Raw genomic sequence first — 25,755 nt, forward strand, 5'->3', positions numbered from 1 at the left:
CAATAGTACAGTACTATTTAAAGGTCAACGAAAGACAAATGAGTTTACACTTGAACAGTGCAAGCTTATCTGTCATGAAAGTGTAATGATGTCCTTATCCTGTGCTGCGCTCAGCACTACATATTTCACAGGGAAGTCACACCAGCCTCGCATTCTCCTTCTACACTTCTAGGTTGTTTGTTGGTGGGGGAAGTCGTGGCAGGAAACTCAAGCACTTCTATAGACTTTCCTGCGCTTAATAAGTGAAGATTAACAACAGGTAAGGCAATCTTGTTAAAGACAAACAATTGACAAGAATAGAAAAAAAAATAGAACCCGTAATGAGCTTTTTCTCTTATTGTTGGGCGTACCTGCAAGAAATATGGAACACGTCATTATCTATTTCAGCTGTTTATGTGGAATTGAGGTTTTCTGCTCACATTTTAAGTCTGCTCTTACACCGGCGTTAGGGTCAGTTCGGGGTTTCTGGCTCTTTGCTCCGGTCTTGGAGGATATAAAACTGAAAAAAAACTATCCTTTTTTTCTTCATTAATTTTAATGGGTTTTCAAAAAAACTGAAGATTTTCCGTCCGCTTAAGTTCCATTTTGCTCCACAAAAGTGGAGCAGATGAAAACCCTGAACTGACCCCAATGCAGGTGTGAAACTACCCTAACCCCATGTTGAACGCTATATATAAGCCAATAAAAGTATAAGAAGTGAATAGAAGTTTAACACACAACTCATCCCGTACAATTAGTAAAGAGTTCCCCGACAGCTGCCATCAGAGCCAAGTATGATCAGACATTTTGGAATTCAATGTGTCTCTTTAAGCAAAATGTGGCTTGATGACCTAAGTGGACTATATTAGTGCCTTAAGAAATGAGAAAATCAACTATGTGATAAAATATGCATATCATATGAATAAATATATATTACACAGATTAAAAAGGTTTCCTCATAATAGACAATTTAGCATCAGTAATGTCTTGCAGTATTGTTCCGCATCAGTGATTCTAACATCACATAGAAAGTATACACCCCCATATGTTAAATCATTCCTTACCTTCAGCGATCCTGCGCTGGCCCACCCGGTCTATGTTTACAGGCGCTCAGCACTTGACCATTGTAGGCAATCCGTGTTATCAGCAGTCACATGCCATACTACGGTCATCATGGCACAGACATAGCAGTGATGGTAACATGACCACGGAGACAACTGTTTGGCTACAACAGTCACATTGCCACTTGTAAAAAAAAAAAAGTGGGAGGTTTGCCGAAGTGCCAGTGCTGGACCACCGGGATAAAGCACAGATTAGTAGGAGTTTTGTATTATTCACATTTACAACTGTTATGTATTTAGGAGTTGGATTACCCCTTTAACATTGATAAAACTATGAAAGCCATATGAACAACTATTTTCACTAACTGTGATTGTTCATCTTCAAAAGGAAAGAGAAAACATGAAATGACTGTGTTGTCAAAGAGGAAAAAAATGACTTCAGCTTTGTGATTCTGCAGTAAAAGTAATATTGCAAAAGCCAGTTATGTGACATAAAGCTCTGAGAACATTTGTTACAACACCAAAAATGTATTTCAAGCAAGCTGACAGATATTTACCACTCTCAAGTGAATAGGGGAGACGCCGGTTTACTATGTATAAATTTTTACCAGTCCACTAGTCAGAAGACTGCACAATTATTCAAGGGAGGTCAGCAAAAAAACAGAAAAAAGGTAAAAGTTCATTTATAAGAACAATGTTCTTAAATTTACAAAATACTAATGTGATAGAACTTGCTTGATAATATAAACTGGATCTAGAGGAAAGAAGGTTTCTACACAACATGGAAGGGTTCTTTACTGTAAGAGCAGTGAGACTACATAACTCTCTGCCTGAGGATGTGGTGATGGTGAATACAATAAAAGAGTTCAAGATGCGCATGGATGCCTTTCTTGAGTGATACAATATTACATGTTATATCACTGATTACTCAGAAGGGTTGGTGATCTGGGGATTATTCTGATTGCCAGATTTTGGAATCGGGAGGGAATTCTTTCCCTTAAATGGAGAAAATTGGCTTCTACCTCATTGGGATTTGTTTGCCTCCCTCTGGATCAACATTGGGGACAATAGGCTGAACTGGATAGACATATGCCTTTTTTTAGCCTTACATATCATACTACTATGATATGTCAGATGTTACTACATTACAAAAATGCTGAGAATGCTTTAAAGTAATAGAAGTAGTAATTCTCACCTTACAAATAAATGAACTAGGTGTTACTATTTTCCCTGTCAATACGGTGGGTACTACAGACCCCAAAGGTGAAGCCAGTGGTACTGGATAATCATCTAATGTGTCTGACAGTCTACTGATGGCAGATGTTGGGATTGGACGGCTAGACTTTAACAGCCCCATCCTTTTTTTCTCAGGAGATAAGCCATTGCCAGAAGTGTCGGACACGGGCTTTGTCCCCCTACTACATACAATACATGTCAACTAAGAGGATCATCAGACTCATTCAGATAGTACGGAAATTTTGTAAATTCGACCTTTGATAACAATAAGATACAATACAAATGTTTATTGCTTTTACAATACAATCTGTCCTTTAGTGGTTAAATGCAGAGCCTGGAGAGAGTATCACTGTACTCTTATCAGACATCATATAAAAGCTGTCGCTACTAATAAGACTGTACAAGACAATCAATGCAGTGAAGTAGCCAGTGCTATCCATCAGGTCATCCATCATTTATTGATTGCCACACCAATTAGTTGGTAGCAACAAAAGGACTGTGTACACTGCTAAATGTGTCCTGCAACCATCAGCAAGGTCAGTGGCTTATTAATAAATGCAATGTAATCTTTATATATTTGATTCACGATGAAAAGTCTGCAAAAATGTACTGTACACAACGTGGACTACCGTGTGTTGGCACTGTAATTAGTTATTGCAGCCATGTACATCAATCTCATTGGTAAGGTTGGTTTTACATGTTAGGACTGTCAAGGTGCTTGTCTGGTTAGGTAAGGGGGTCATCTCACGACAGGTTGTGTCAGGCAGCCATGGTTCATCCCAAAGTGTATGGCAGCAGGAGGTTGCACCCAGGTAAAACCTTTTATGAAACAACCGCTTTAAAACTAACAAACCTATTCAGAATGCTTTAAAATAATGTAAGAAGTACTCTGCACCTTACCGATCCCCGGCCATCCTAATACTTCCCAGGTAACCTGCTATAGCCTTTGTATTTCCTGGTTCCTGCCGGCCATGGGACTACTGAAACCAATCACGGGCTGTAATGATGTAATAAATGTCCTGTACTCCACAATTTGACGTGAGGTGCCTGTGGAGGACTTATTACAGTCATTACACACTAAAGAACCCACCGCACTCTCGTTATCCGTGCAATTATCCCAAAATTGTATTGAATCATATAAACATTCAGGCATTGAGGGCCTAGAGAGGGAACGTTAGCACGGCTGTTAGATCACTACCAAACGTCTCAATCACACAGGACTTTACTCAACAGTATATCATATAGCCTGAAGCGATCACTTGTATAATGCTCGCACCCAGAGCAGATCACCACTGCCGCCAGCAGGGGACAGCGCTCTAACCTCGCTGAATCATAAAAATATTCAAGGCTGCAGTAACACTTCAAATATATGAAGCTCTGCAAAAGCTGTAATGTAGTACAGAAAGAATAAACTCTCCGCCCTACTGTCTAACTGAAAAAATATTCCACATCCATAATCCATTACAACTTTATCAACCTCTAATTACATTACACGAGAGTAGCCATCAACAGAGAACCGGCCGCTGCTCCCATTTTACGAAACAGCCAAAATAAACTTGACAGAGTTCAGAGACCGAAGGGGGTGGACACAGCCAGAGACACCGCAAAAAAGGATCTTGCATTATTTCCTTTGTATTAGATGGCTCCTTTCATCCAAGAAATATGAGGCCCCAAATGAATTGTACTTTGCTGCAGCTTCCTCTTCTCATTGAGAGTAGTGCCAACACCAGGCTGTATGTTAATGAAAACAGTTTGATAAATGAGCCTCTGATATTTTGCACACATTTTTCTCTCTGAAGTGCTCTAAACTGATGTAGCTCACAGAGAATAAGGCACATTAAGTCATTATATCAATTTTTGTTACCCTGATGCTTCAGTCCCCGTTAAGAGCTGACAGCCAATATAAAGCAAGGCAAGGGCATGATACCACTCCATCCATCACACCTTGGCAAAGACAGATTGCCTATTACACAAAGAGAAGGGAGCACATACTCGCTTTGCCGTTTTATGCTCTCCAATTAAGGGATAACATTGGGACTCTCTCATAAATCTGCTAATTGCGACTGAATTAATTTAACACGTTTCGCCAACTGCTGTGGAGTATGCTTGGGAGAGGGAGAAGGGGGGCTCCAACGGATTATGATTGTAGCAAAGAAAAAACAGAAATAAAAATGTATTTTGGGAAAAGGGACAGGTTAAGCTAATATAACATAGCAGTTGTTGAGGGAAGAGATTGCTTAAATGGACTCTTGATATGCTGTGTTGGTGAGAGATGTCACAAGTACTTAGCTATCTGCTACTCCCCTGTCGATGACCCAACTCTTTACATAAAACCAATCTGTCTCTGCTCATTTTATTTTTCTTGTTTCATTTTTGCTCCCCTATGTAGCTGCGCTTGATTATTCTTCTGAGACATTGTGACACTAAAAAAATGAATTGCTGCTCCCTCCTGACTACAGACGGAACCAACTGTACCTGCAAAATTAATTCACATTAATGGAGTTGCTTGTTGTAAGAGAGATAAAAGCAGGTGAGTTGCAATATATACTATACATCATACACCAATCTGCCATAAGATTAAAACCTAATACTATGTGAGCCACCCTTGTGTCACCAAAACGGCTCTGGTTCATCAGGTTTCTATGGGTTTGTTTTTAGCACCTCCTATGGATGTTCCATCAGACTGAGATCTGGGGAGTTTGGAGGCCAAGTCAACGCCTTGTTCTGCTCTGGGTGTGAGCATTATACAAGTGATTGCGTCAGGCAATCACTAAATCTAAATCATAAAATAAAATAAAAATATTTGGTATCGCCGCGTCCGTAAAAGTCTGATCTATCAAAGTAGCACATTATTTACCCTGCACGGTGAACGTCGTCCGAAAAAAAAAAAATAAAGAACGCCAGAAATGCACTTTTTCAGTCACTTTGTCTCCCAGAAAAAAACGCAATAAAAAGCGATCAAAAAGTCGTATGTATTCTGAATTAGTACTAACGGAAAATACAGGACATCCCGCAAAAAATGAGCCCTCGCTGAACTACGTCAACGGAAAAATAAAAAAGTTATTGCGCGCACAAGATGACAGCTGTCCTGCTGTTTGCAATCCACTTTCAGAGAAGGAACGTGTAGCAAGCCTAGCATTCTGGCAGTAGTTCACTGTCCTGCACTTCCTTCCCATGCTGCATTGCACAGTCTGTGGGCCAATTAACAGGGAGGCAATACCTCAATGCCTGACCCTCTGTTTTCCCAGGACGATTCAGAGACTCTGAGCAAAACCCAAACCCAAAGTAATACACGTGCGCACATGCTCACACAGGAATAGGAGAGGCAGAGATTTTGGAGGTTGCAGACATAGTGTCTGCAGATATGTCATTCTGTGAGTGCAAGGCAGCAGCCTGTGAAGATAGTCTCTACCCCACATCCTAGTGTCCCAGTAACGCAATACCTAGGAACAGGCAGTGAACTGCAGAGGGGCTGGAAGGGAGATCCCTAGTGGCAGCCACTTCCAACTTGATTTACAATGGTAAAAACATTTTTAATGAAAGTCCATTACCAGATTGATGAGGCACACACAGGCTATTAGATGAACATACGCTCTCTGGAATGTTAGTGTCCCTTTAAATCATTCCTAAACAATTTTTGCAATGTGGCAGGATGCATTCCTGCTGAAAGAAGCCACTGCAATTTATAAATATCATTGCCATGAAGGGGTGTGAATGGTCTGAAAGAATGTTAAGGTAGATGGTATTTGTCCAACATAACATCCGCATGAATGCTAGTTGCCACACAGAATATTGCCTGGAGCATCACAATGTCTCTGCCATCTCACCTTCTTCGAATAGTGCATCCTAGTGCCATCTCTTGTGTATGGCCATTTATGTGTAGGTGATGCACACATAACTGGCCATAAGCAACATGCAAAATAAAATGTGAGTGATCGAACCAGGCTACCTTCTTCCGTTGCGCCGTCCTCCAGTTCTGACGCCCATGTGTCCACTGTAAGCGCTCGTGGTAATGGATAGGGATCAGCATGGGCATTCTATTTTGTGGCTACAGTCTCATATGCAGCACGGTGAGATTTATTGTGTGTTCTGACACCTTTCTAGCATAGCTAGTAGAAATTTGTTCAGTAATTTGTGCTACAGTACCTTTTTTGTGATATTGGACCAGATGGCCTAGACTTCACTTCCCACATGCATCAATGAGTCTTGGGCGCCCATGACCCCGTCGCCAATAAACCAGTTGTCCTCTTTTGGTTTGGACTACTTTTGGTAGGTACTAATTTCCCTAACCACTTTATACCAGTAACAACCCACAAGAATGGCTGCTTTGGAGATGCTCTGACCTGCATCTAAAATGGCTTCATAGAGTTGAGGTAAAACACTGCACACATGTATGGTGAATAAAGAGACTCCCTTTATTATCATTAGGCGTGTTAGAGTCCTTTTGCTATTTTATAAATATATAATTTAGTATATGTCCATAACATTCAGCAGTTGTCAGGAGACCAGACTGTTATCCTCAATGTTTGGGGCTAATATACACAATGTATAGACGGCTGGAGTTCTGGGAAAGTGTATGGCAAATAAGTAGTGCTCTCTTCTCAGTTACCTTGTCCTTAACATTCAGAGCATTCTTCAAGATCTGCGGAGTGAATAAATAACCAATCGGAAAACAAACACAACAAATGGAACAGGAAGTTTAACAAGACACCTCTCCGCATTATATGCTTTGTCTACAGAAGCTCCCAGTTGCCCACTGCCTTTAATATTCACTTGGAAGAGGCTGCACATTAAAGAAATACAATACAAATTTGACTGGACTTGCTACCTCAGAGACAGCTTCCACTGCCGCATAAAACTAATTCCAGCTGTCACTTACTGTAAGTCAAATGACGAATATCGGTAATACCTGTCAGAGCAGGAATGCTTTAAAAAGAGTTATGCAGCTGTCAAGCGTTTGATGACTTTAACAGGAGAAAAATAAGCGGAGAGGAGCGAAATACAGACAGTGCCGCAGCTATCCAGCCACATACCCAAATATGCGACAGAACACTATTAATAAAAGCAAATTACTTCCCATAAAATAAAAGAATGGTGGGAGAGGGCACAAGAGACATGGTGGAGATAGATAGATATGAGATAGATAGATAGATAGATAGATAGATATGAGATAGGTATGAGATAGACAGATATGAGACAGAGATAGATATGATATGTGGTTCACTGATGGAAATGCAGGGCAACCAGCCGAATTATCATGGCATCATTAATAGGTTGCTGGTCTGCATGGTGAACTACATATATCAGAATGGTCTGGCACCCTGTATCCGCTATATGTGGGAGTATACATCAAGCAGCCACCCCCCTCTATATCAAGAGGCAGTGTGAGTGGCTGTCTTATCGGTGTCCTGCACAGGTGTTATTCACTCCTCCATTTGGTAGTAAGCAACCTGCATGGTGAGAGGATGCATCTATATGCACTCTTCACTCAGTAAGTAACAGCCATTTTCTGTGATTGTTTTTAATTTTTTTCCCCCCTTCTGTGATGCAGAGATAGATATGAGAGGTAAATACATAAGAGATAGATAGATATGAGATATAGATAGATAGATATGATATAGACATGAGATGAGACAGACAGACAGATATGAGAGAGACAGATATGAGAGAGACAGATAGATATGAGATAGATAGATATAAGACGGATAGATATGAGATGGATAGATATATAGATACATAAGAGATAGATATGAGAGATAGATACATAAGAGATAGATATGAGAGATAGATACATAACAGATATATATGAGAGATAGATAGATAGATATGATATGATATAGACATGAGATGAGATAGACAGATATGAGAGACAGATATGAGATAGATAGATATTAGATAGATTGACAGATATGAGCTAGAGATAGCCATGAAATAGATAGTTATGAGATAGATATATCTATCTATCTATCGCTTAGCTTTCTATTTCATATCTATCATCTATCTTTATCATATCTCTTTATCTTTATTTCATATCTGTCTATCTATATATATAAAGACGAAAGCCCTCACTGACTGACTTGCCACTAATTCTCCAACTTCCTGATGTCGTAGAAACTAGTAATTTGGCACGAGCATAGATTATGTCCAAAATAGGAAAAGTTAATGGGTCCCAACTCGATTATTCAATTCTAGCGCAAAAGAACTAGCGTCCAAATTTTATGTACGGAATCTAATTCTCTCACTTCCCGATGTCATAGAAACTTGAAATTTGGCACGAGCATTGACGTCATAAATAGGAAAAGTTAATGGGTCCCAACTCGATTATTCAATTTTAAGCACAAAAAATTAGCGTCCAAATTTTACGTACGTAATCTAATTCTCTCACTTCCCAATGCCATAGAAATTTGGCACGAGCATTGATTATGTCCTAAATAGAAAAAGTTTATGGAACCCAACTCGATTATTCAATTCTAAGCGCAAAAGAATGAGCATATAAATTTTACGTATGTAATTTAATTCTCTCCCTTCCCGATGTCATAAAAACTTGAAATTTGGCACGAGCATTGATTATGTCATAAATAGGAAAAGTTAATGGATCCCAACTCGATTATTCTATTTTAAGCACAAAAAATTAGCGTCCAAATTTTACGTACGTAATCTAATTCTCTCACTTCCCAATGTCATAGAAATTTGGCACGAGCATTGATTATGTCCTAAATAGAAAAAGTTAATGGAACCCAACTCGATTATTCAATTCTAAGTGCAAAAGAATTAGCATCCACATTTTACATACTTAATCTAATTCTCTCCCTTTCTGATGTCATAAAAACATGAAATTTGGAACGAGCATTGATTATGTCATAAGTAGGAAAAGTTACTGGGTCCCAACTCGATTATTCAATTTTAAGCGCAAAAGAATTAGCGTCCAAATTTTACGTACGTAATCTAATTCTCTCGCTTCCTGATGTAATTTTATATAAAGGAAATGTCGTATGGTTACCTCCACGTCGTGTTTCCTGGGTAACGCAAAGAACCATGCAAAATGGTGAACATATTTTTTTCCTCGGTATTGCTAAAGTAACCCCGACTTCATAAGATTTTCTGTGTGAACACCAGATAAACACCAGTACCAAATTAACTCGGGCGAAGCCGGGTATATCAGCTAGTCTTATTATATATATATATATATATAATATCTATTTAGCTTTCTTGCTATCTATCTCATATCTCTCTATGTACCTAACTATGTCAGATCTCACTCTCAATCTCATATCTCTCTATGGTCATATCTATCTCATATCCATGTACCTATAAACCTATCTATCTATCTCATATCTATTTAGCTTTCTTTCTATGTTATATCTATCTACCTCATATCTCTCTATGTCATATCTCTCTATCATATCTATCTATCTGCGACAGACAGATATATATGAGACAGACAGATATGAGATAAACAGCCAGACAGATATGAGACAGACATACAGACAGATATGAGGCAGACAGACATGAGACAAAGATGAGGCAGACAGACATGAGGCAGACAGACATGAGGCAGACAGACATGAGACAGACAGATGTGAGACAGATTGACAGATATGAGATAGATGGATGGATAGATAGATACATGTAAACTTATTTTTGTTCATCATGCTGGAAGTGAATATTTGAGATTAAACTAATGTGGCAGTTGTAAAAGTGTAGAATAGGAAGGGATAACACAATATTTACTCTGTCCTATCTGCAAGTGGCATAAACTAGTGACAGAGACTCTGAACTTGGTCACCTATTTTGTTAGCTGCTAACCCCCCCCCCCCCCTTTTTTTAAGACCTGTCACCGGATAAAGTTAGTGGGCTGGCGGCAGGACTCTGCAGATATGGCCTCTCTGAGTCTAGCCTAGGTTTTTTCACTATACGTAGGTCTGTCCATTGGTGTAGTCAATGTGTTAGGTGAGCAGGCCCCACCACTCACTCTCAATAGATGATGATGGACTTGATTGACAGTATAACATCACCCATTGTGAGTGAGCGATGAGGAAGTCCCACTCGACATGTTGAGAGCACCACGAGCAGGATCTAAGAAGAGCCAAACCAAGAGTAGGGAGAGGAGTATGGAAAAAGAAATAAGGATAAGGTCAGCGTGGCAGCGGCCGCAGAGCCATGTAGCCAACCCTGCTGACTTCATCCAGTGACAGTTCCTCTTTAAAATCTGTCTCACTGTGCTGCAGCATATAGTCCAATCTATTCACGACCTTTACTGTGCATGGAAAGACAGCTATCAATCATTCATGAGAGAGCAGGGGCGGTCGCAGCCAATGAATATTGCAGACTACACAGAGAAACGGATTTAATTTTTTAAAATTTTGTCCAATTTGAAAAAAAAAAAAATTTATAAATCATTTGAAAATAAAGTGATTGTGCAGTCACGATATACCAAATCTGTTAACGATTACTACAGTTTGTATATATTGATAGCAAGGTCATAGAGGAAGATCACGCGACTGCTACGGGGCCCTTGGAGACAGGGGGCCCCAGTTGTGATTGCACCATCCCGTTACTACTGGGTAGTGAGAACATTTTACGACCTTCCTCCAGAAAGGAAATGTATTGTTAGCAAATTTAGACTAAAATTTGACTAAGGGTCATTTTAAAGGGCTTGGAACAAGAAACAAACACCAGACCCTTGTGTCTTGGGTGGTAAAACTGGATGCCATAAAGCGGGGCCCGTTTAAGTTTTTGCTACAGGTCTACATCTAGAGATGAGCGAGCATACTCGCTAAGGACAATTGCTCGATCGAGCATTGTCCTTAGCGAGTATCTCCCCTCTCGGCAGGGAAGGTTCAACTGCCGGCGCGGGTGACAGGTGAGTTGCGGCCATGAGCAAGGGAGAGCAGGGGGGAGAGAGGGAGAGAGAGATCTCCCCTCCGTTCCTCCCCGCTCTCCCTGGCCCGCCACTGGCAGCCAAATCTTTGCTCCCGAGAGGGCAGGTACTCGCTAAGGGCAATGCTCGATAGAGCAATTGCCCTTAGCGAGTATGCTCGCTCATCTCTAGCTACATCCCTTCTGATGTATGCCACTGATTGAAAGTCTGTAGCAGGAAAACTACGGAGGTTTTGGATAAGTCTTTCTTCAGAGAATTTGCCCAACAACAAGCAATGCAACAGGAAACCATCTATTTCTATATGGAACAAAACTGCTGTGCTTAAAGAGACTCATATGGCACATTCAGAAATGAAGGTGGGAAAGGAATTCTGAGACTTTTAACATGATGAAGGCTATGCAAGGTGTCTTGCAAAGGATGACACCAGCATAGTGTTTGATAGAGTTGCTGAAGGAGAGAAACTCCCAGCTGCTGGATGGGCAGTGATTCTTGCACTTTACCGGATGGCTGAGCCTCAAAAAAGCCTATTATAACCTCAGTGAGCAGGATGTCAAGGACTATGCAAAATTGAAAGCTGAGATTCTTGCTCATCCGGTGGTCACAGCTGCTGTTTGTGCCTGCAGGGTTCATAATTTAAGATACAGCATGGACATGCCTGACAGGTCTCAGATATATGAACGCATCCACCTTAAGAGAAAATGGTTGCAATCAGACTCCTCTATAACTACAGAAATAATGGAGATGTTGATCGTGAACCTCTATATCTGGGGCTCTCCTTGACGATTTACAATGCTGCGTCAAGCATGGAGATTCACAGTATGTAGACTAATTCAGCAAACTGGTGGAAGGGTTCCTAGCTACTGTACCTCTGAGATGTTCTGCCGCACGATCTCTTTCTAGGAGCACTAGACCTGCAACTTTTTCTGGTAAGAATGTTCTATCTATTAAGGGAGAGTGGAAGAGTGCAAATTTTTCTCATGGACAAAAGACTGATGATGGTCCCAAATGGTCAAATACCCCTAGAAAGGACTCTCCACCAAGGAGACCAGAGCTAATTCCCTATGCTATGAAATGGGAGATACTTCAGAAAAATTTACTATTACCTCTTAACTGGAGCGTGACACCGACTGGCATCAATCGCTGTTTGTGGAATCCATTTTGGTAGACTAGAGACTGAGTCTCAGGCCTGCAATACTGTTGTGCATAACTACTCTGTCAAAGTCTTGTTGGATTTGGGTCGCCTTGTAACACTGGTTGATACCAGACTGGTAAATGGTTTAGGCTACTGTCAGACCATGACTCTCATGGGAAAGATGGTAGATGAAGCACGTTAAGGGGAAAATGCAAGAGTGACTAGGTGGGTCCTGTCCTTGCAAAATGTTTTGGAACATTAACCAGGCAAATTATAGAGAAATACTGATGCACTGTCCAGAGTGTACTGTTGTTGGGTGAAAGGAGCCAACCCTCCGATATGAAAAAGGGAAGGTGGGTATGTGAGCCTGCTGCAGGAAAAGAACTGAAGGATCACTAGAAGATTTACTTTTGCTATGAACTGTCATGCCCTATTTTTTTTTAAATTGGTTAAAATAAAGACTACAAAGAATGTTTGTAGTTGGTTACCACAGAGATGTATACATCTGCATAGGAGCAGGAGACACAAAACGACAGGACATTTTTAATCAAAACTATTTGCTAAGTTGATTATTTTTTATTTTCTATGCATTGGAACAATAACAAAAACAGTTGTGAAGTTGGGCATAGTCTTTATGCTCCCTACACAGATATGTTTTTGCCTCTAAAAACTGCAGAAGAAATCCATAACTAAAGCCCCATTTACACACAACGATTATCGTTCACAATTCGTTCAAATGATGTCTTTTGAGCGATAATCATTGCGTGTAAATGCTACCATTGTTTGCTTTTCGGCCAAACAATGATTTTTAGTTCAGCATAAAAAACATTGTTCGGCTGGCCAGCTGAAAACGGGGACCACATGCTGTGATTCTCCATGGGAGCGTTGATAACATTGTTTTCAGCTGCTATCCTGTGAGAGAACAATGGAGCTGTATGCAGAAAACAGACCACCCGCTGTTATCTGCATACAGCAAAGGGAGGCTCATTTGCACACAAATGAAGCTAATAAACTACAAATTGGCATTAGTGCCCATTAGTAGTTTATGCAAAATGATCACTCAAACTATCATTCAAGCTCTCTTTTGAACGAATTTTGAGCGATCATCTTCTCGTGTAAATGGGGCTTTAGCCACATATTTCTGCTGCGTATATGCACATGGATTTAGCCCTGTGATTGTCTAACATCCGCATATGGAATTTCCTATGCAATTTCAAGTAAATTCGCATGTGGCTGCATCCACACTGACAGCAGGCCGGATAATAGCTGATCACCGGGGTTTCTGAGTGGTGGACCTCTGCCCATCAGCTATTGATGACCTACTGAGGATTGGTCATCAATACTTCAGTCCTGGAAAACACCTTCAATGAGGCTCATTTCTCTCAGTATATGCATGCTATCTAGATGAAAAGGTTTTACTCAGTTACTTCATGTTTATTCACTCATTTAACCCTTGCTGTAAGTATCTCAACAAGCCTGGGCTCGGGCTTATTTCAGTGGTGATGATGATTTAGACAAGCATTATCCCTAGTTAGTATAGTGCAATCAATACAATATGTAAAGACATTACGTGGACATTTTAGTTTAAGTTTACACAAGTAATTATAGTTTTGTAACTACAAAATATTGCTTAAAGGCAAATAATTACAAGGAAATATAGTAGAACAATAAAGAGTTCATTCAACGGCTAATTTAAGTTGGTTGTGTGAGAGTAGAAAAATTTGTCCAATTTTTTTCAAAACTATGTCAATCTTGCACATGGGATATGTCTGATACAGCAGTTCAGCCCTATTCGCTTGGTCAGTTCTGAGTTACAGTACCAGGCACAGTCCATGAAAACAGTGGAGTTGTTTCTGCGGGAAAAGCAGACATATTTTTCTAATTTACCACTATTTCAGCACTGTCTTGAAGTACAATAATTTATAAGACTGTGTTACTCATTATCTCATCTAAAGAACATATAATGTTGCTGTTTGCACACAATTATCCTGCCTTGTACCCCTTGTTAGATCACTCTAGCAGTCACAAGAAAAGAAAAACAAAAAAAAACTTAAAAAAAAGGTTGTAATTTGATATATCAAATATAGAGTTGAGCGAACATACTCTGTCGAGCTTGATGCTCGCTCGAGTATTAGCGTACTCAATGGTGCTCGTTACTCAAACGAGCATCAAGCCGTGTTCGACCCCGCCCCAGTTTTGGCTCCTCCCCGCTGTGACGTGCCTGTCCTGGCCCCTCCCCAGCACGCATCATTGGCAAATTTTTTGTCTGGCATGCGAGAGAGAGAGAGAGAGAGAGAGAGAGAGAGAAACAAACCTAGAAAAAAAAAAAATAGCTCAGGACCCGGCGTCCCACTTACAAAGATGCTCGAGTCTCCCATTGTAGTCAATGGGGTTCGTTACTCGAGTAGAGCTCTCGAATTTTACGAAAAGCTCGACCCGAATAACGCAGACTCAGGGTGCGGGCAGACGAGCGTAGGCGTATTTACGTTCGCACGAGCGCAACGTATAATCGCCCGAGCGATCGTTTTTCACCGATCACGACCAGAGCTAGAAAGCGTATTTTCGTTTGTTCCTACTTTGCAAACAGTCTTTTCGGCGATCGAATATGCGTTGGCGCGTATTTCGGTCGCATATGTTCCGGTTTTTTTTCGAATTGCCGTTTTTACGCGCCGTAAAATCGCCCATGTGAACGAATACATTCGAAACCATTGCCTCAGATGGTCACGTATATACGTTTGGTCGCAAAAACGCGCCGTTTATGCGCTCGTCTGCCTGCACCCTTAAGCATTTGGGTGCTCGCTCATCTCTTAGTAAATGGTAATATGCTTGCACTCTAATAAGTAAAGAATCTTATGAAACCTGTATACTGGGTGCCAGAAGGGGCTGCAGCCAAGAAGCCACATTACCGTGCCAAGGTATTCAGAAACAGTGCAGCACGCGGAGACCTGCTATATCACTGCTCGTTTTGGATTGTTAGAAGCGATACAATCAATGTATTTACTTGTAAAGCACATGCACAGGTCCTACCAAGAACATGACGCTGAGGGTTCCTACAGGTGGATTCACGCAGGATTTTTTTTTTTTTATAAATTCCACTGAAGTTTTTGATGCAATTATTTGAGCCAAAGAAATCCACTTCTAGATTTGGCTCAAAAACTGCTTGAAAAACTGACAAAAACCACCTAAAGAAACAAGCATGAGGATGGTTTAAAAAACAGCATTTTTTGGAAGAAACGCAGTGTTTTCATGAAAATTTTAAAAGCATTTTTTCAGCTTTTTTGTTTAGTGAGACATTATATTCAATTCTATAGCAAAACTAAAGGCCCTACTAAACTTTTTTCTATCATTTTGGCTTTTTTTTTGGAGTCCGTGATATTTCATTTTCAAAACACAGTATTTACGTATTTATGTGGTGGAAACCAACATACACCCGTGTGAACAAGGCCTAACTGATCCATTTTTTCCTTTTTTTTTCCTTTACATTTGCAGCTTTGGTGGAAAAAAAGACCTCAAGAAGAATGGCGCCATTCTATGCCTATCCTGTTGCATACAGTGGCCACAGACTTGCATTACAAGTATTTTGGTGTTTTTATTTTCGCTAAATGGCTAAGTAGTTTAGGGAATGTAGGTAGATGTTAAAAATTGTGGTGAAAGCCCTAAGAAGTTGTGGAAAGTACAATGCTTTTTTTGTTTTTTAATATTACTCACAGAACACCACTGATAAAATTATTTTATAGGTAGCTTTCGTGACAAATTTACTATATATATATATATATATATATATATATATATCTTACTAATTGTTATAGGATCAGCAAAAATTTGGGGCCTGGAACTGGAATGTATTTTTCCTTTTATAATGTCTAACATTTCAGTGCTTATAACTTTTTATTTTTCTTTGTATGTAGTTATATAATGCTTTTTTTCTCTAGGGAGGGGGGAAATGTATTGGTTTTTAATTATAATTTCTATGAATAAAGACACTATAGTGTAGTAAGACACCAACTAAAATGACATTTCAGGCAACCAGAGAGTGTGTGCAGCAATGACAGAGACCCTTCTCTGTAATTGATTGGGTTTAAAAATGAGAATAAGGTATGGCTGCTGAGGTGGGAAGCAAAGGGTGGTCTCCCAGTCCGTCCATCCATCCAGTCCTGAATGGAGCTGTCTAATTGGGCTGATAAGGGAAAGACCTTTAAATAAATTGTGAGCGACGACTCCAAACACCATATTGGTCCGGAACCTGAGGATGGCTGTCATACGCTATATGAGAGTGTGAGGGCAAAACCACAGCACAAACCCACATGAGTGCTGGCTAGTCTACTTACCAGCATGGCTTCCCGTCAATAATGAGTTGGGTGTTAGAAAGTATTACAGCAACAAATCTGTGAGAAGAGTGATTAGCTATTGTGGTGGCACACCTTTGCTGGAAGACAGGGTTGGACTGACACTGTGAACGACTATGGTTCTGAGAGAATGAATGGGCTGAGAGATGTAGGGCCTGAGATCAAGTGTGCGTTTGAGACAGTAGGGACAAAGTAAGCCATTGATTAACACCAGGACTAGGTACAAAGAAGTGAACAGCGATTTAACACTATACCAGGAGGACCACTGCACTGTGCCACCTGTAACAAAGTGCCTCTCCTTCCAGAGGAAAAACCATAGTCTTCCATTGAACCTTGTATAAAGTGACTGCACACTGGAGGCAGAGTGTTGCAGACGTAGAGAGACGGACCTTTATTAAGGCTGAATCAAGCATAAGCACTTTTCCCAGTGTGACAACTTTTGTTAATAGGTTTTCAGTAAAGTCACCAAGAACGCTACACTACTGTCTACAGTGTATCTGTCTGTCCATGATGGGTTTCTACTTCCCCTTTGTGGGCCTTACATCATTTCAGGTACTGAGCTGTGTGTTAGTGGCCAGATGCCTGCAATTAGTTTTTTTAATGTTCTATTGTGTTACTGTGAGCCACCGCAGCCATCCCTGCTCGCCTGCTACTGGGGCTGTGTTCCATTGCCACTCTTATTCCCATGCTGCACGCCATGTCCTCTCCTCAGCAGGTTCACTGGGCTTCTACCTGTAACACTTGGGGGTTCCTACCCCAAGACTTAAAGAGCCAGTGCATGCTGCCATAACTTGTCCCTCACCATTCCTCCTCCAACTGGTCAACAAATTTTTACAAAAGACATGTTACTGAAATAAAATTAGTCATTTCTTATCAATTTTTATGTGCTCAACACGAATATGACAGTCAAAAAGCAAAATTGGTTTTATTTTTTTTGTAATGTGCGATAATTGTTTACATCACGAAATGCATGCCAATAGTAATAGGCCTATGGTTAATACCTGTAAAAAATTAAGTCGTAGACTACGTCTTAGATTTATTTTCTTGTTTTTTCTACAGCCATTCGGGAGCATCTCTTTCGAGTGTCCAGCAGTAGTCAGCCAATATGGTAGTGGACCATGGTATCTTTGTTCCATTGTTGTGATATCTAGATGAAAAAATTCAACATTTTCATCACTAACCATACCACAGTTGTCTGGAAAGAAATCCAGATGGAAATGAAGGAGTGGATTTTTAGAGACATATTACAGCCAAGTTTCTGATACTGCATCAGCATGTCTTGTCTTAATTCCTTGTAGTTTTTTACCCTAACATTCCCGAGAAATTTTGTAGACACTAGGCGAAAAGCATTCCATGCTTGTTTTGCATCGCCCTGCAGCAAGTTGTTGAACCAGTCATCTTTGAAGAGCTCTCAAATCTGAGAACCCCCAAAAACTCCTCCTTTAATCTTTGCCTCGCTGAGTTGAGGGAATTTTTCATGAAGGTATCGGAAAGCAGGCAAAGTCCAGTCAATGGCTTTTACAAAGTTCGTCATCAAACCTAGTTTGATGTGAAGGGGTGGTAGCAGGATTTTGTGAGCCTCGACCAGAGATGGATGCTGGATATTCTTCTCTCCAACTGCTACATTTTGTCTGCGAGTCCATTTCTTCCGCAAGTAGTGCAGTTCCCTTGTTCGGCTATCCCACTCACATAAGAACCACATGTATTTTGTAGATCCCTGCTGCAGTCCCAGCTGTAGTTGTTATACTCAATGGAATTCAGTAGCTGCTTTATTTAAGTTAACGTACGTCTCTTTCATGTGGACAGCATGCACTACTGGAATAGATCAAGACTGCTTCCATTGTGCAAAAGCACAGCCTTAAGACTCTGTTTCGAAAAGTCTACAAATAGTCTCCATTCTTGTGGGTCATGAGTGATTTCCAAGGCATTCATGTGGCCCTCAATGTCAGAACAGAATATCAGATTACCTTCCTTTCTGAAGAAAGGCTCAAACTGCTGGTGCCGCTTTCAATATGAAGAAATTGTGAGATCTTCTTCTAGAAGATTCCAGAAAATATTCTGGAATAGGAAGTCCCTCACCATGTGGAACTGGTCTAAATGACAACAGAATATTGGAGTAGATTATTCTCGACTTCTTTTGCTTCGTCATCTCGACGGAAAGAGGAGGAACCAAGTAGAAGTAACAGTCATTTAAGTGGTTGCTTGGCTCTCTCCATAGCATGGGGACTGCAAATGGCATTGATAGTCTTTTGCCATTCAACCACTGAGAAAGCTATGTTATACATGTAGCAAAGCATATATGCAGGGCCCAAGGCTTGTATTGGTTGCCAATCTTGCATCTGAATAAAAGTGATATGCCTTCTTCACTTGAGAAGTGATACTTTTTTTTGATTGGCAAATGTTACTTCCCCACAAATATAACAAACATTGTCCATGGTATTAACACCTTCGAGGCATCAGTGTTCTGTATTGTAACTAATTGGATAAAATAATAGTTTTATATAATAGTAGCTTAAACTGTATCCCACAAAGTCTGAAATATTTTAAATGGTCAGCCTTTTCGACTAGGCTTTATATAGTACACTAGTGATTAGGTGTTGATACATACATTGGTACTGTGGTTGTTAACATGGTGTACAGGTTATGTTTGGGTTAGGTGTAAGGTAATGACCTCAGAGGGAGTGACTGATCACATGATGGTGACATCATCACTGGTCCTGTAAGCACATGGCTGCTGCCTGGCTCAAACTGTAAGTGTAACTGTAACTTTAAGCTCAATGTCCACGGGTGGATTTTATTTATGGGATCTGTGCAGGAGATCCGCAGCTCTAGCCGCCCATAGATAAGCATTCGCACTTCATTTAAGTCCTGTGGATTTGATTTTAAATGATTTGTGGATGCCATGTGCGAATAATAAATCGCAGCAAGTTCCATTTTACCGCGGCTCTGGCTCCATTCATCTCTATGGGAGCGTAGGATCCACACTGCATCTGCAAATACATTTAAATACATTTGTGGATCCGCTGCGGACTTGAAGGTTAAAGGCAATTAGAGAGGTGGGGAAAAAGGCTGTGAGGCATCATCCAAATCTGCAATCTGCGATCTCCTGCAAGGGGGAAAAAAAAAATCAAATTTAAGATGACCCGCAGTGCATCCGCTGTGGAAATCCGCATGAAATATCTGCGCGTGCCGTGGATATGAGGCCTTAGACCTCCTTCCCACGAACGGATTTACGCCGCGTAAATTCGCGGCAAAAATCCGCTGCGTGGCCCCCTGCTATTAGGTTCTATTGAACCTAATAGCACAATGCTCACGATGCGTAATTCCACCGCGGAATTACGCACTGCGATTTCTCCCGTCCTCACCCGCAGCATGCTCTATTTGCTGCGGGTGAGGACGGGCTGTACGCGCTGACGGCTTCCATTGCAGTCAATGGAAGCCGTCCGTTCACGCTATCTCCCGCTGTAACCAGCGGGAGATAGCGTGAAAAAACGCTTCCCCACCTACCGCCGCAGCGTCATTTGACGCGGCCGGCGCGTCACGTGACACTGCCGGTCGCGTCACGTGACGCAGTGGGCGTGTCACACGACGCGACGGCGGTGGGCGGGGAAGCGTTTTCACGCTATCTCCCGCTGGTAAGTATAGGGTCTCTGGGGGGCGCCGTGACGGGCTTCACTGCGTAATATTACGCGGCGGAGCCCGTCACGCTCGTGGGAAGGAGGCCTGAGGATGTTGTTACAGTCCTACTGGATAAATTTGCACAGTGAAACACAGAAAATGAACTATATGAAATATCTTCAAAACAAGAGTCAATAAAAAATTTTCATGGTCATGTTCGTGTTCAGCACACCAAGATACTACAGATTAGGTCAGTAACGATTTCAATGTAGACCAGTTAGGCATCCACACCCAAGGGCAGATCGCTAAACAATTGGTTTCTACTGATGTGACAAAGTTCCAGTTTGTGCATTCTCTTGGTTAAGTCTTCTGCTACTCTTTGTATTCCTGACCTTGGCTAAGTTTTTGGATCATGCTATTTATCTGCTACCTGCCCTAACCCACCGTCTAATATAGAATGTTGCAGCCTGCCCTGATCTAGGATTACAGTTATGATCACATCCTCAGGTACTGTGCCTCGGCCTTGTATAGTGTCAGCAGACACATTACTGAGACTATTTTCTTTTGCTAGTAATTGCTTGGGGATGCCACATCCCTCCTGAAGGAGTCAAGGGTGAAAACAGAAGTTCCCCAAGTGCTGCCTCCAGACATAGCCCAAGGCCAAATCAGTGTGTGGCAGGTGATACCTGCAGCGTTTTACTGATATGGCTATGGACATGAGGCCTTACTAGTAAAGAAAAACTTTGTTAAGCTTTATTTTTCCTTTTTTTTCTTTAATTTGTAGTCATATAATGCATGTGCAATATACTACAATACTGAAGTATCGCAGTATATTGTTGCAATTGTAAAAAGCTTTATAATACATTATACGGTATGTTAAATGGTACCATTGAAAAATGCAACTTTTCAAGCAAAAAGCAAGCCCTCATGTGGCTATGTTGCCAGAAAAATAAAAAAATATATCTTTTTTGAAATTGGGAAAGGAAAAATGAAAAAAAAAAGGGGGAAACAGTGGGAAGTGGTTAAAGACACTGGGCATGCCACATGCAATTAAAGGGGTTGCATGGTTAGTTCTGTGACAGATGATGAGGTAACAGGAGATCAGGTGACCACTGCATCCAATGAGAGGCTGCAGCACTACTGCCCCATCTCATGATGCCAGGAGTTCAAGAGCATAACACGGCAGCCTATCACAGCCTGCAGCAGTCACGTGACTTCCTGTGACATCATCTGTCACAACAACCTATAGGGCCACAGCGGGCAGAAGCGCTGGATCTCAGCATCTGCAGAGGGCAAGTATATCTCTGTATATTATTTTTACAGAGGGGATCCTTTTGAAAAGGGGGTTTCCAATAAGCGGACAACCCCTTTAAATTCTTTAATTGTTTTTCCATAAATACCTCTTAAAGCAGGTTATTCCAATATGTAACCACTTTTACTGTAAAGAAACCTTTCCTATACAATACTCTTTCTTATCATAGTTGCGTAAAAGTAGACAATGCCCATGATACGTTGCTTGGAATGAAAGGTTCATGCACCAATTACATGCATTAAATTTGTATATACTTTAACCTCTAAAATTACATTCATTTTTCCAACCTTTGGTGCATTAGATATTTACCATTCCTTTCATTACACTGATAGACAAAAATTTTGCTACTGGGAGAAAAACATTATTAACATTATTTACATAAAATTGAGTGCACTGAATCCGAATCTGGAGGCAAAATTTGCCTAGGACGTCTATATCTTATGTTATAGGCCAAATACAGTTTGGCGACAGCTTGGTAGATTAGCCCATGTGCTGATGCATTGCAACATTATGATTGCTGCACCACTACCGGCATCGTGTCTTACAGCTCCTTGTTTGTAACACATCCAGGCAGCAGCGGGTACCTGCAGCATCTGGGCACATCGGTAAGCTGATGTCAGCACTTACTAGGCCTATATAATGTGAGATGGGCCAAGCACAAGCTTCTAGTTGACAATACTGTTTTCTTATGTACAGTAAAACCTCTCCTAACAATGGTAATCCGTCCGAAAGCAATCGGCTTTACCTGAAACCATTGCTACTCGAGGTAATAATTTTCATGGGACTCAATGTAAATCCAATAATTCATTCTAGACATACCAAAAAAACACACCAAACCACATTTAATGGAGAATAAATATGGTATTTAATACCAAAAACAATAATAAATGAATATAAAAGACTACTGCAAAGAATAAATTAACATTTACCATGTTATTGAATATGTTACTGTGTGTTATCTGTGATGTTACATAGGACTGCAGGTCACATCTACTACATCATCTGTCCTCAGCGTTATCACTGTGTTCTCTGTGCTGTTACACAGGACTGCAGGTGACATCATTAAATGTACTCAGCGTTATCACTGTGCTCTCTGTGCTGTTACATTGGAGTACAATTGTACAGTAGTGTACTAGTGTATTACCCGTCGCTGATGATGATGAATGGTGGGTTGTATTAGCAGCAGGAGGAGGAGACGCCGAGCAGGGGATCACGTTGGTTAAGCAGCAAAGTCACATGGGCCGGCACACACCGGTGGTGTTAGAGGCAACCAATGTTACTAGAGACAAAATTTTGGCTAAAAAAACCTTATTCAAAATCGGACTTAGTAGATGTCAATGCTAGTAGAGGTTTTACTCTACCTAGTACGTCTGTTTCAGCCTAAAGATTAGTAGGTAGAGCAGTCAACCATCCAGGTAATTTTTGCTAAATTTGTGATGAATACAACACAGGCATTCAGCACAAAAAACTGACAAAGACTGAAGATTGCTTACAAGTATTATTTTGTGTGTAAAGTCACATCTGCTGCACCGTGTGCTACTCTGGCCTCACACAGTGGCTCAACGGCAAGAGGAAGGCAATGCCATTTGCAACCAAAAGGTCATCACTTGGGTGGTTATTTCTGCATGACCAATGTTGCTGGATTTTCAAATAAGAACAAGCCAAACATTGTTTCTCCTGATTGTGAGCGATCATTACAAAGTGACGCAGATGCCAGCCAGAGTTGAGCATATTGTTGGCAGATACAATGTGCTACACACATCACTGGTTCATCCAATGAAAGTGTACCCTCCACCACTTCACATTAAGCTGGGCCTAATGAAAAACTGTCGGGGCCATGGATCAGAATGGAAATGGTTTCCAGTTATCTAAAGGACAAATTTGGAAAAACCAAAAAGAAAGTCTAAGTAAAAGCAGGAATTTTTGTTGGCCCTAAAATCCGTGAATTAATGCATAATGACTAGAGTTGAGCGAACATACTCTAGCGAGCTTGATGTTCGAGCATTAGCGTACTCGATGGTGCTCGTTACTTGAACGAGCATCAAATCGTGTTCGACCCTGCCCCAGCTTTTGGCTCCTCCCCGCTGTGACGTGCCTGTTTTGCCCCTCCCTGCCACGATGCAGCGTGCGTCATTTGAAAATTTTTGGTCTGGCAGGGAGGGAGGGGGAGGGGGAGAGAGGGGGAGGGGGAGAGAGGGGGAGAGGGAGGGGGAGAGAGAGAGAGAGAGAGAGAGAGAGAGAGAGAGAGACGAACCAAGTAAAAAACAAAAAAAAGCTCGGGACCCTGCGTTCCACATACAAAAATGCTCGAGTCTCCCATTGTAGTCAATGGGGTTCGTTACTCGAGTAGAGCTCTCGAATTTTACAAAAAGCTCGACTCGAATAACGCGAACCCGAGCATTTGGGTGCTCGCTCATCTCTAATGATAACACATTCAGATCCAGTTGCACAAATGCTTCTTGACAACTATCGGGCTGACAACCATGTTGAACTTGTAAGCAACATGTTAGCAGCATATCAGCAACTCGACTGCCGAATGTTGCTCAAAATTAATTTCTTACATTCTCGTCTGCATTTTTTAGGTGACATGAGTGATGAACGTGGGGAAAGATTCCATCAGGATATTGCCACCATGGAAAAAAGATATCATGGCCAATTCAACCCCAACATGATGGCGACGACTGCTGTATTCTGCAGTGGTCAACAGACATTTACAAGCGCAAAAGCAAATGCCTAAAGCACTTTTGAACACTGTATGTACATTGCGTAAAGACTCAAGTGAACGTTTTATTTACATGTTTGTTAATGTGAATACGTTTTTATAATCTCTCAGGTTTGAAGTACAATATAGTCATGTACAGTGGCTGGATAACAAACATAAAATCAGTTTCCCGCATCTATATGAATAGCCAATGACATAATGTCCTGGGCAAAATCTGACTACAGATTTGGACTCTGCATACTCGGTTTAGTATAGGACACATGAAAAGCCCAAGTAGCAGACACATTTTTTTCCCCTCTGATCCAGTGTTATCATAGTCTAATGCCTTTACAATCTTCTTTAGTTTGTATGTCATAGTAATTTGGATTGTGCATAAACTAAGCTGTGCCCAACGTTAGTGATTAGCAACCACTATACAAAAGTAACTTACGGGTGTCCAATGTCATAACTCATTTAGGCACCAAAGTGCTTCAGTGTAGTTTCTAAAACAACTGAGGATTTCCTTCCCGACAAGATTTTGTAAAAGGAAATAGCTCTTGATATGTAAGCTAGAAATGTAAAAATAGAGGCTAAACCACAGGGCATACTATACAACTGGTACACTCCTCAAGTTTACCCCTTAGAATGATGCCTTTTTTTTTCAATTTTTGGTTTTTCCTCTCCACTTAAAAATAAAACATTGTATCTCTTTTTTTCCTTGAAAGTAGTTGTCTGAAGGCTTGTTTTTTGTTGTTGCAGAAATAGTTGATTTTTCATTGGTACTATTTAATGTTCCTTTTAATGTACGGAAAAACTTGTGATTTTATCGCAAGTGGGCTGTTCGGGTCCCCTTATTGCCACTCATGCCATTTAAATGCTTTTACCAATTTTAAGGGTTAACAAGTGTATTGGCTTCAATTCCGATCAAAGTTGTTGCAGCTGGGTGTCAACTGCAATAGACAGATGACAATGGCCATATATGGAGTGGGCTCGGCTTCCGAGACTACGCCATATTAACCCTGTGCACCTACGACGTACAGGACTTGTATGCCCTGGGCCACTAAAAGGTTAAACCAGAGTCTCTGAATAAATGCCCCATGTGTTTAGCTCAATCTGGGACCTTTATTCTCTTATTATTGACCTTGACCCGAAATACAAGGATACTGGGTTTATCTAGTAAAACTTTTAATTGGCCACATACTTAGAAGCTACTAATTTGTGCTCAAATATGGACCGGAGAGGTTTAGTCAGTAATGCTGACATCTGCGGAGAACAACGAAAAGACATGTTTGACTTTTCCTATGAGGACAGAGGTATTATCTGTAAAACTAGTATTTCTTTATATCCACTGCATTGAGGGTAATAAATTAAGGCATAAATGATGCAGGAAGAAATGAAATATTTAAAAGAAAACTGTAATGAACATTATTTTGGCATCCGATTATAGAACTGTAAAACAGGCCCCTAAGTGAGTCTTTAGCTGTTCAAA

At 40.8% G+C, this 25,755-nt stretch overlaps 1 protein-coding gene and 1 long non-coding RNA gene across 3 annotated transcripts in view; one reads left to right on the forward strand and one right to left on the reverse strand.

Moving 5' to 3' along the window:
• The window catches only part of LRMDA (leucine rich melanocyte differentiation associated), a 773,841-nt gene that overhangs the window by 531,248 nt on the left and 216,838 nt on the right, over positions 1 to 25,755 (reverse strand). The window lies entirely within an intron of this gene.
• LOC136624783 (uncharacterized) lies at positions 180 to 24,944 on the forward strand. Its single transcript, XR_010792430.1, has 3 exons — positions 180 to 259; positions 4,666 to 4,806; positions 24,148 to 24,944. It is a non-coding gene; the product is annotated as an uncharacterized lncRNA (long non-coding RNA).

This window comes from Eleutherodactylus coqui, chromosome 4 (genome assembly GCF_035609145.1).
Source record: "Eleutherodactylus coqui strain aEleCoq1 chromosome 4, aEleCoq1.hap1, whole genome shotgun sequence".
Classification (NCBI taxonomy): Eukaryota; Metazoa; Chordata; class Amphibia; order Anura; family Eleutherodactylidae; genus Eleutherodactylus; species Eleutherodactylus coqui.